The sequence below is a fragment of the Gracilinanus agilis genome, chromosome 2 (genome assembly GCF_016433145.1).
Source record: "Gracilinanus agilis isolate LMUSP501 chromosome 2, AgileGrace, whole genome shotgun sequence".
Classification (NCBI taxonomy): Eukaryota; Metazoa; Chordata; class Mammalia; order Didelphimorphia; family Didelphidae; genus Gracilinanus; species Gracilinanus agilis.
This window is the reverse complement of record NC_058131.1, coordinates 439,895,573-439,904,821: the sequence shown is the minus strand read 5'-3', so window position 1 is coordinate 439,904,821 and position 9,249 is coordinate 439,895,573. Positions and strand designations below refer to the sequence as shown.

The 9,249-nt window shown below is 37.7% G+C and overlaps 1 pseudogene; it reads left to right on the top strand.

Moving 5' to 3' along the window:
- Positions 1 to 6,386: 6,386 nt before the first annotated feature.
- LOC123233946 lies at positions 6,387 to 7,384 on the top strand (annotated as a pseudogene).
- Positions 7,385 to 9,249: the final 1,865 nt, after the last annotated feature.

Sequence of the window (9,249 nt, the reverse complement as noted above, 5' to 3'; positions counted from 1 at the left end):
TCTTATTTATTTTTTGGTTTGATTTATCTAGATCTGATAAAGGATGGTTCAGGTTTCCCACTAGTATAGTTTTACTATCTATTTCTTCTTTAAGCTCCAGTAGTTTCTCCTTTAGAAATCTGGATGCTAAACCATTTGGTACATACAGATTGAGTACTGATATTTCCTCATTGTCTATACTTCCTTTCATCGGGATATAATTACCTTCTCTATCTCTTTTAACTAGATCTATTTTTCCTTTGGCTTTGTCAGAGATTATGACTGCTACTCCTGCCTTCTTTTTCTCAGTTGATCCCAATAGATTTTGCTCCAAAGTTTTACCTTTACCCTGTGTGCGTGTCTACCTGCTGTATATGGTGAGTATTGATGGAAAAGGTGTGGAGGGGTATCTAGATTACCCCCTTGTTAGCTTTCAACTAACTAACTAGCCAGATCAACTATCACTCACCCATACCGCAGGGAAGATCTATGAGGGAATAAACTCCAAAAGGTTCCCAACTGGCAAAGCTATAGTGGGGATGTTGAAGGAAGGTGTTGGGAATCAGTTGTGACCCTAATGGATGGGATCCCACCTTCGGAGCCAGCACTATGGAGACAAGCCTTCCCACTCTCAAATTCTAGTGGCTTTGCCCTTCAAGAGGGTGTTTGGTATTCGTCTTCTCCTCAGCCACAAGATCAATCTTCCTCCCCTCAAAATAACAGCCCCAAACTACTACTAATGAACTAATAAAGATTTCTTATAAGGATGAGGGAATTCAGGATAACAAGGTTAGGGATGTTTGAGGATTTTTGAGGAAGCGGGGTACAGGGATAACTTCTCTATCAACTATGAACCCCAGAACAAGACAGCAGTTCTGGTTTCTTCTGTAGCTTGGACTCAGAAACTGCTGAGTCCCCCAAGTGCCCACTTCCTCCATAGTCTGGGCACTAAGGCCAATTATGGAGCACAACTCTTTCAGTTTCTTCTTTGTTGGCTATGAAGTCATTAGAAAGGTTTTGCTATTGAAATCTCCAGATTGCCCCTGAATTTTGGATTCAACAGAGCTCAGTTCCTGTCCAGAACCTCCCAGCCACCCACAACCATCCACTCCAAGCCCACTCAAGACTTAAAAGTCCTCTGTGGAGTTTTTGGCAATTGGTCATTGGCAGTTTAGAATCTACAGAATTTTCACTAGACTCCCTTCTTCACTGGCCCCTCCCAAATGGAATTCTCTCAGAGTTCCATGGGGTCAGGTTCCAATCCAATTCAAAGACGAGTGTTTAGTTATCCTTGATTTACTCCAAATCCACACTTACACTACCTCATGTGTGTTTCTTGTAGACAACATATAGTAGGATTTTGGTTTCTAATACACTCTGCTATTTGCTTCTGTTTTATGGGTGAGTTCATCCCATTCACATTCAGAGTTGTGATTATCAACTGTGTATTCCCCCAAAATTTGATTTCCTCTCCTTGTCCTACCATTTCTTCTTTCACTAGTTCCTTCTACACCAGTGTTTTGTTTTTATGAAGTCCCCTGAATCCCCACCCTTATTTCCCTTTCTACCCCCTCCCTTCTTATTCTCCTCTTATTTTTGTTTATGGTTTTTTAAGCTACCCCACACACCCTCCCTTCCTAATATTGCTTCCCTCCCCATCAGTCCATTGTTATCCTTCTACTTCTCTATAGGGCACAAAACAATTCTCTGCCCCAATGGATCTGAGTCAATTTCAATGCATGTAAAAATTAAGTTTTTCCTGTCCCTAACCTCTTTACCCTTCCAGAGTATTGGTTTTCTCCCCCACTCCCACCATGCACTTCTTTATGAAATATAAATTTACCCCATTTTGTCTCTTTTCCCATTTATCTTGATATTATCCTCTTTTTATACCTTTAGTTTTATATATATTTATATATACACACACATATCTATCTTGACATTTCATTCTATGCAATTTGTCACTATTCCCTCTAAGTATATTTCTTCTAGCTACCCTGATGATAATAACAATTTTTAAGAGTTACCAATATCATCTTTTCTTATAGGAATATAAATCATTCAAACTTATTGGGTCCCTTTAAAAAAGTTTTGGTTTTTTGTTTTTTCCCCTCTCTCTTGAATTCTCTGGTCTTTTCTTTATGAATGTTTGGAAGTCTTGTATTTTATTAAATGGCCATACTTTCCCCTGCAAGAATATAGTCAGTTTTGCTGGGTAGTTAATTCTTGGTTATAGACCCAGTTCCCTTGCTTTTCGTGCCTTCCGGTCCTCAAGTGTAGATGCAGACAGATCCTGTGTTATCCTGACTGTGGTTCTATGGTACGTGAATGACTTCCTGTTAGCAGCTTGTAATATTTTGTCCTTGGTCTGGTAGTTCTTGAATCTGGCTATAACATTCCTGGGCATTGTCAATTAAGAATTAAATGTAGGAGGTGATATGTGGATTCTTTCAATCTCCACTTTTCCCTCTTGTTTGAGAATGTTGGAGCAGCTTTCTTGGATAATTTCCTTTAGGATGATGTCCAGGCTTATCCTTTTGTCATTATCTTCTAGTAGTTTTCAATGTCTGACGTTTTGTCAATGAGGTGTTTCATATTTTACTCAATTTTTTTCATTCTCTTGATTTTGTTTTATAGATTCTTGCTGCCTTGTGAAGCCATTTGCTTCTAATTGTTGGATTCTAGTTTTTAAAGACTGAATTTAACCCTGGCTTTTTCGTCATCCTTCTCCTTCGGGTCTCATTTTGTTTGTAGGCATCTATCTTCTTTGCTTCATTTTTAAGCTGGCAATTTTGGCTTTCAAGACACTATTTCTTGTTTTAGTTCATGTATTTCCTTTTTCCAATTGTCTTCAGCCTCTCTTAAATGTTTTATGAATTGTATTTTGAATTCTTCCAAAGCCTGTATCCAATTAACTGGAATTTCTGTGTTTTTGCTTTGTGATCCTTGGTCCTCCTCTGTTCCATTTGCTTTTTATTCATTACCTGGATAGAAGCTGTTGATTATGATTTTTTTTTCTTTTTCTGTTGTTTCCTCATATTTTTCTTCTTTCCTCACTGTAATTGGCTGTAATCTTGCTCCTCTGATTATTTGCTGGATCTGTGAGTATGTAAGTGCTTGCAGCTACTTTTAGTGCAATCAATGGGCAAGGGGTTTTGGAGCTTCCCTGCCCTCTGAAGACTTCTTATCTGCCTTATTGAAAAGATTGAGCCAGGGCATAGTTGATCTGTAGAGCTGGATGTGCCCTAAGGCCAAAATCTTAAGGAATGGGGTGGAAGGGGCAAGTTGGAGTGTTTTTGGCTGCAACTAGCCTGCCCTCTCTGTGCTTCTCCTCCAGTTGCCTACCTATCATCTGTGCTCAATACCCTGAGCCTGGTACAGCTGTGCCAACTAGAGCCCTTGCCTGCCCAGAGATTCCAGGAACCACTAGAGACTCAGTAGAGTAGTTAGAGGACAGATCCTGGGATTTTCCTTCTTCCTTTCCCTTAAACCCAATAGTTCAATAATTCATGCTTTTTCTGGCATACCTTTTAAGTTGGGTCCAGCAGGAGGATTCCCCAACTCTGGGCTCTTGTTAGATTTGGTTTTCTGTCCCCTTGAAGCACTTTGTTTTTAATTGGTGTGGAAGGATTTTCAGAGGTCTAGAGTTTTGCTGTGTCTAAGCCGCCATCTTCTCAGAATCCACAGAAGCTAAACTCTTTTTAAGATGGACAGAATGAAAGAAAAGAACCAAGGATAATCATGGGGAAATAATAAAAAAAAAAAAAGTTAAACGCTCACTTCTAAAATACATAGAGAAGTAAATCAAATGTCATTCTCCAATTGATAAATGGTCAAAGTTCTCAGACAAATTAATTAAAGCTCTCTATAGACATGTAAAAATGCTCTGAAGTATACCATTACCACCTATCAGATTGGATACTATGACAGAAAAGGAAAATGACAAAACTTGGAGGAATTATGGGAAATCTGAGTCATTAATGCACTGTTGGGGGAATTATGAAGTGAACAACCATTCTGGAGGGCAATTTGAAACTTTGCCCAAAGGGTTATAAAAATACATACCCTTTGATTCATTACTAAATTTGTATCCTAAGGGGGAGGAACTATATATGCACAAAAATATTTAATGCATCTCTCTTTGGTGGGGTAAAGAATTGAAAAGTGAAAAGATACCTATCAATTAGAGAAAGGCTGAGTAAGTCTATGATGTACTGGAATGGTACTGTTTTGCAAGAAGTGATGAGCTGGAGTTCATAAAAACTTGGAAAGACTTAAATGAACTGAAGCAGAGTGAAGTAAACAGAACCAGAATAACATACAGTGACAGTGAATTAAACAGACCCAGAATACAATGACAGCAAGACTATGATGAACAGCTATGAATAACTTTATTATCCTCAGTAATACAGTGATCAAAATCAAGCCAAAAGGATTCATGATAAAAATTTCATCTTGCTTCCAGAGAAAGAACTGATGGAGTCTAAATCCAAACCAAATCAAACATTTTTCACTGTCTTCCTTATTTTTTTTTGTTTTAATTTCCTTCCACAGAAGAGATTAATATGGGAAAGCATTTTACATGATTGCATATGTAAAATCTATACCAGATTGCTTATCATCTCAGCAAAGGGGATGGGGAAAGGGTAAATGAATGGAAGGAGAGAATTCAAGACTCAAAATTCTTTTTTAAAAGTTGGAAGATGTTTTTACATGTAATTGGGTGGGGAGAGAAATAGAATATTTTTTAAAGATGTCAAGAAAACCTACTGCATCACAACTGTGGGATTCTGCTTCTCTTAAATCCAATTCACTTTTATTGGTCAAAATACCACCCTATGATGTCATTGGTCCCCTTCAAAAATAGGGACAAAGTTCCCTATTCATCTAACCCTTTCTATCTTGTCCAGAAAAATGGCATGAGACTTTTTTAATAAACTTTTTTAAAACTAAAACTAAATTAAACTCAATTAAGTAAAATCAAGGTAAAATATGCACAGTCTATTTAACAGTCTGTTAACTCCTAGAAATAAAAATTAATAAAGCTAGTTTGGCACAATTTATTATAAATTAAGTTTAATGACTCTTTGTGGTTTTACTTCTTTTCTAGATGTTCATTCATCAAAACATTAATAATTCATTGTAAAGAAACAAAAGTCTAGCTTACTGATCTACATGAATTCTAAACTCTTACATTTACTCCAAGGCCCAGCTGAAAGAGCTGATGCTTCCACCATGAAGCTTAGTTTGACACTGAGATTCTTTCTTATAAATTATCTTTTATTCCCCCCCCAATTACATGTAAAAATGATATTAACATTCTTTTTTTGTTTTTAATTCCAAATTATCCCTCCTTCCCACCCTTCCTTCTTCACTTCTCCCATCCTTCCATAAGACAGTAAGCAATCTGATATATGTTTTATATGTACTAATCATGAAAAACATTTTTCCATATTAGTTATCCTGTGGAAGAAATCTCAAACAACAAAAAAAGTAGGGAAAAATGAAAAATGCTTCTGTCTGCATTCAGATTCCATCAGTTCTTTCTCAGAAAGCAGATGGTATTTTTCATAATGAGATTTGATATTTTCTTGGATCACAGTGTTGTTGAAAATAACCAGATTTTCAACAAGCCCATTTCCCCTTCTCCTACTTGGCAGCACCTTCTTTCTAGTCACAATCCTATTCAGTTTTTCAGTCATTTTGAGCCCCATTATGACTCTTCATGACCCTATTTGGGGTTTTCTTGGCAAAGACTGGTTATCAATTTCCTTCTCTAGTCCATTTTACAGATGAGGAAACTGAAACAAACAGGGTTAAGTGACTTGCCCAAGGTTACACAGCTAGTAAGTGTCTGAGGGCAGATTCGAACTCAGAAAGATGAATGTCCCTGATTCCAGGCCTGACATTCTATTTACTCTGCCACCTACTTGTGTCTAGTCATCATCGTTAGCTCCATCTTGCAAAAAAATGTATCTATATCTATATCTATATATAGGAGAGCATTAAAACATTGGAGTGTTGCATGACTCAACAATGTCCATAGCCCTTCTCAAGACTTCTAACAACTATTTTTAGCTCCTTAGGAAGAAGACTAGAATCTAGATTTTTATCTTACATTCACCACTTGAGCTCTGTCATGAAAGAATGACTTCTGCCCCAACACTCAGACCAAAATAGTCTTTTTTCCTCTCTCTTTATCTCTTCCAGATTCTACTATCTATTGACCAAATCTTCAGAAATTAAAATAGAATAGTTATGATTGATCATTTCATATAGCCAGTGAATTCAAAAGTAATTAAATACTTCATTAATGTAAGTTTAAAAGATAGCAAATTTATGGCTCTCAGATTTTCTCCCAAGCTCACTGCCAGGATTCTCTGTAGCAGTCGCATCCCTGAGATAAGATGGCGAAGGTCAGAGTCAACAGATTTGGCCATATTGGACACTTGGTGACCTGGACAGCATTCAACTGTAATGGAATGGAGCTTGTGGCCATCTATAACCCCATTCATTGTCCTCAACTGCATGGTCTTCATGTTCCAATATGATTTCACCCATTGCAAGTTCAAGAGCACTGTAAAGATGGAGAATGGAAAGCTGGTGATCAATGGAAAAGCCATTACCATCTTCCAGGAGCGGGATGCCACCAACATTAAATGGGGAGATGCTAGAGCCGAGTGCATTGTGGAGTTCACTGGCATCTTTATCACTATGGAAAAAGCCAGGACTCACTTGAAAGGTGGAGCAAGCGGATTATTATCTCTGCCCCTTCTGCTGATGCCCCAAATGTTCGTGATGAAATACCATAATTCCCTCAAGATCATTAGTAATTCCTCCTATACTACCAACTGCTTGGCTACCTTGACCAAAGTCATTCATGACAACTTCAGCATTGTGGAAGGACTCATGACCACAGTCCATGCCATTGCCACTATGCAGAAGTCAGTAGATGGCCCATCATGGGCAAAGTGCTGCCCAGAATATCATCTCTGCTTCCACTGGTGCTGGCAGAGCTTTGGGCAAGGTCATACCTGAACTAAATGGGAAGCTCACAGGCACTGCCTTCCATATTCCTACTCCCAATATTTCTGGATTGGATTTGACTTGCAGCCTGGAGAAAGATGCCAAATATGATGATATTAAGAAGGTGGTGAAGCAAGCTGCAGAGGGATCCTTGAAGGGCATCTTGGGCCACACAAAGGACCAAGTTTTATCCTGTGACTTTAACAGTGATACACGCTCTTCTACCTTGAATTCTGGTGCTGGCATTGCCTTCAACAACCATTTTGTCAAACTCATTTCTTGGTATGACAATGAGTATAGTTATAGGCATTGTGTGATTGATCTCCAAGGAGTAAAGTGGAAAGCCATGGATCTTCATCCCCAGCCAAAAAAAGACTAATTCCACCACTCACATCCTTAATCTATGTCCCTATGCTGAGAATCTCATGTCCCATTCACATCTCTAAGCTGAAGCCCCACTATAGTTTGGGGGAAGAGCTTGTGTTCCATCAATAAAGTCATCACATTCGGTGCAATAAAAAAGATAATAAATTTATGAATTATATACATCTGACTTCTCTAACAGATAAAGGAAGGAAGAATGTTCATTACTTCATTCCTAAATGAGATTTTTTGTAGGGGAAAACTCATCATTTTTACCTCCAGCCTTACTTATTTCATTTAATGAAATTTCTTGAATGAAGGTGGTACCTGCATCCGTGGAGCTGATAGCTCTTGAACACCAGCTATGACAACCCCTAAGTTTGTCTTTCTCATCTCTATTCCATTTGCTCATAGCCCTGGTCCAATTTCCAATTAAATACTGCACTCATATCTCTACCTAAATCCCTGAATAGCCCCATGTATACCTGCTTAGGTGAAAGGGGGAAAAAACTCTTTTCAAAATTACATCTCCCACATGGCATTGAAGACTTTTCTCTGCCCTTTGAAAATTGTCCCTAAATGCTCAACATGTAAAAAATAGAGATAATGACACTTATTGCAACTCCTGCCCAGGGTTATTTTGAAGGCCAAATTAGATGATATAAGCAAAATGTTTTGTAAACATAAAAATGTTTCTTCCTGAGGTGATACAGTGTATAGAGTCCATATGGAGTCAGGAATCAGGAAGACTGAAATACAGCTTCAGACACTTACTGGCTGTTAATCCCTGGGCAAATCACTTAAGCTCAGTTTACCTCAGTTTCCTCATCTGTAAAATGAGAATAATAATAGCACCTACCTCCCAGAATTGATGCAAGGATAAAATGAGATAATAATTGTAAAGTACATGGCACATAGTAAGCTTTATAAATGTATATAAGTAAGCTTTATATAAATGTTAGCTATTGATATTATTCCTTACTCTAGCTTTCAAGGCCCAGTACTCAAATGTTTATTTATATCTACAACATTTCAGGCACTATGGTGTCAGGATACAAAGTCTATAACGAAGTTACTTCCTAAAATGTAATTATTATAATTTTACATTGCTTAATCCCCCACTAAACTATGAGCTCCTCGACAGTGGAGATTATGCTTAGTTCATTTTTTAAAAAGAATCTCTCAGTAGTACAAAATGGACACTGAGATATTTACTATATTTAATTTCATTCCAGCATAAAAACTGCCAGCATGTACAGAACAGAGAAAGGATTAACACTAACAGCTGTCATGTTAATGATAACAGGCAAACTATATAGAAAGATGTGTTACTAGGTTGCTGATGTGGAAATACTATAAAGAAAATTCAAGCACAAACTAGAGCTGACATCCAGTTGGGAATTCCCTATCACATCTTTCTAGATGCTAAGGAAAAGAAGAAAAGAAGAAAATCAGCATGCATTTAGGGCCTGCCTGCTTCCCAAACCCAAATCCTTCTCTGAAATTTCCAGTCACTTCATCACAAGAATACTGATGATTATCATAACACTTCTTCAGCTTGAACATTAAAGTCTCTCAAGCAGGCAAAAACAATCTCATCCTCAAGACCAGATACCAAGAGAAATAAAGGATGTTTAATCTGGAGAAAAGGGAGGACAAGGAGGAAAAGCTTGAGCAACTGTCATTGAATATTTAAAGGCCTGTCACATGAAAAATAAATTACCCATGTTCTTCTGGGCATCAGAGTGAAGAACTAAAGACAATAAGTGTAGGAAGGAGATCAATTTAGTATTTGTATAAGGAAAAACTTCCTTCCTGAGAATAGGATAATTTGCTTTAGGAGGTAAAGAATTCCTCATCTCTAGGGTTCCAAGCTAAAGC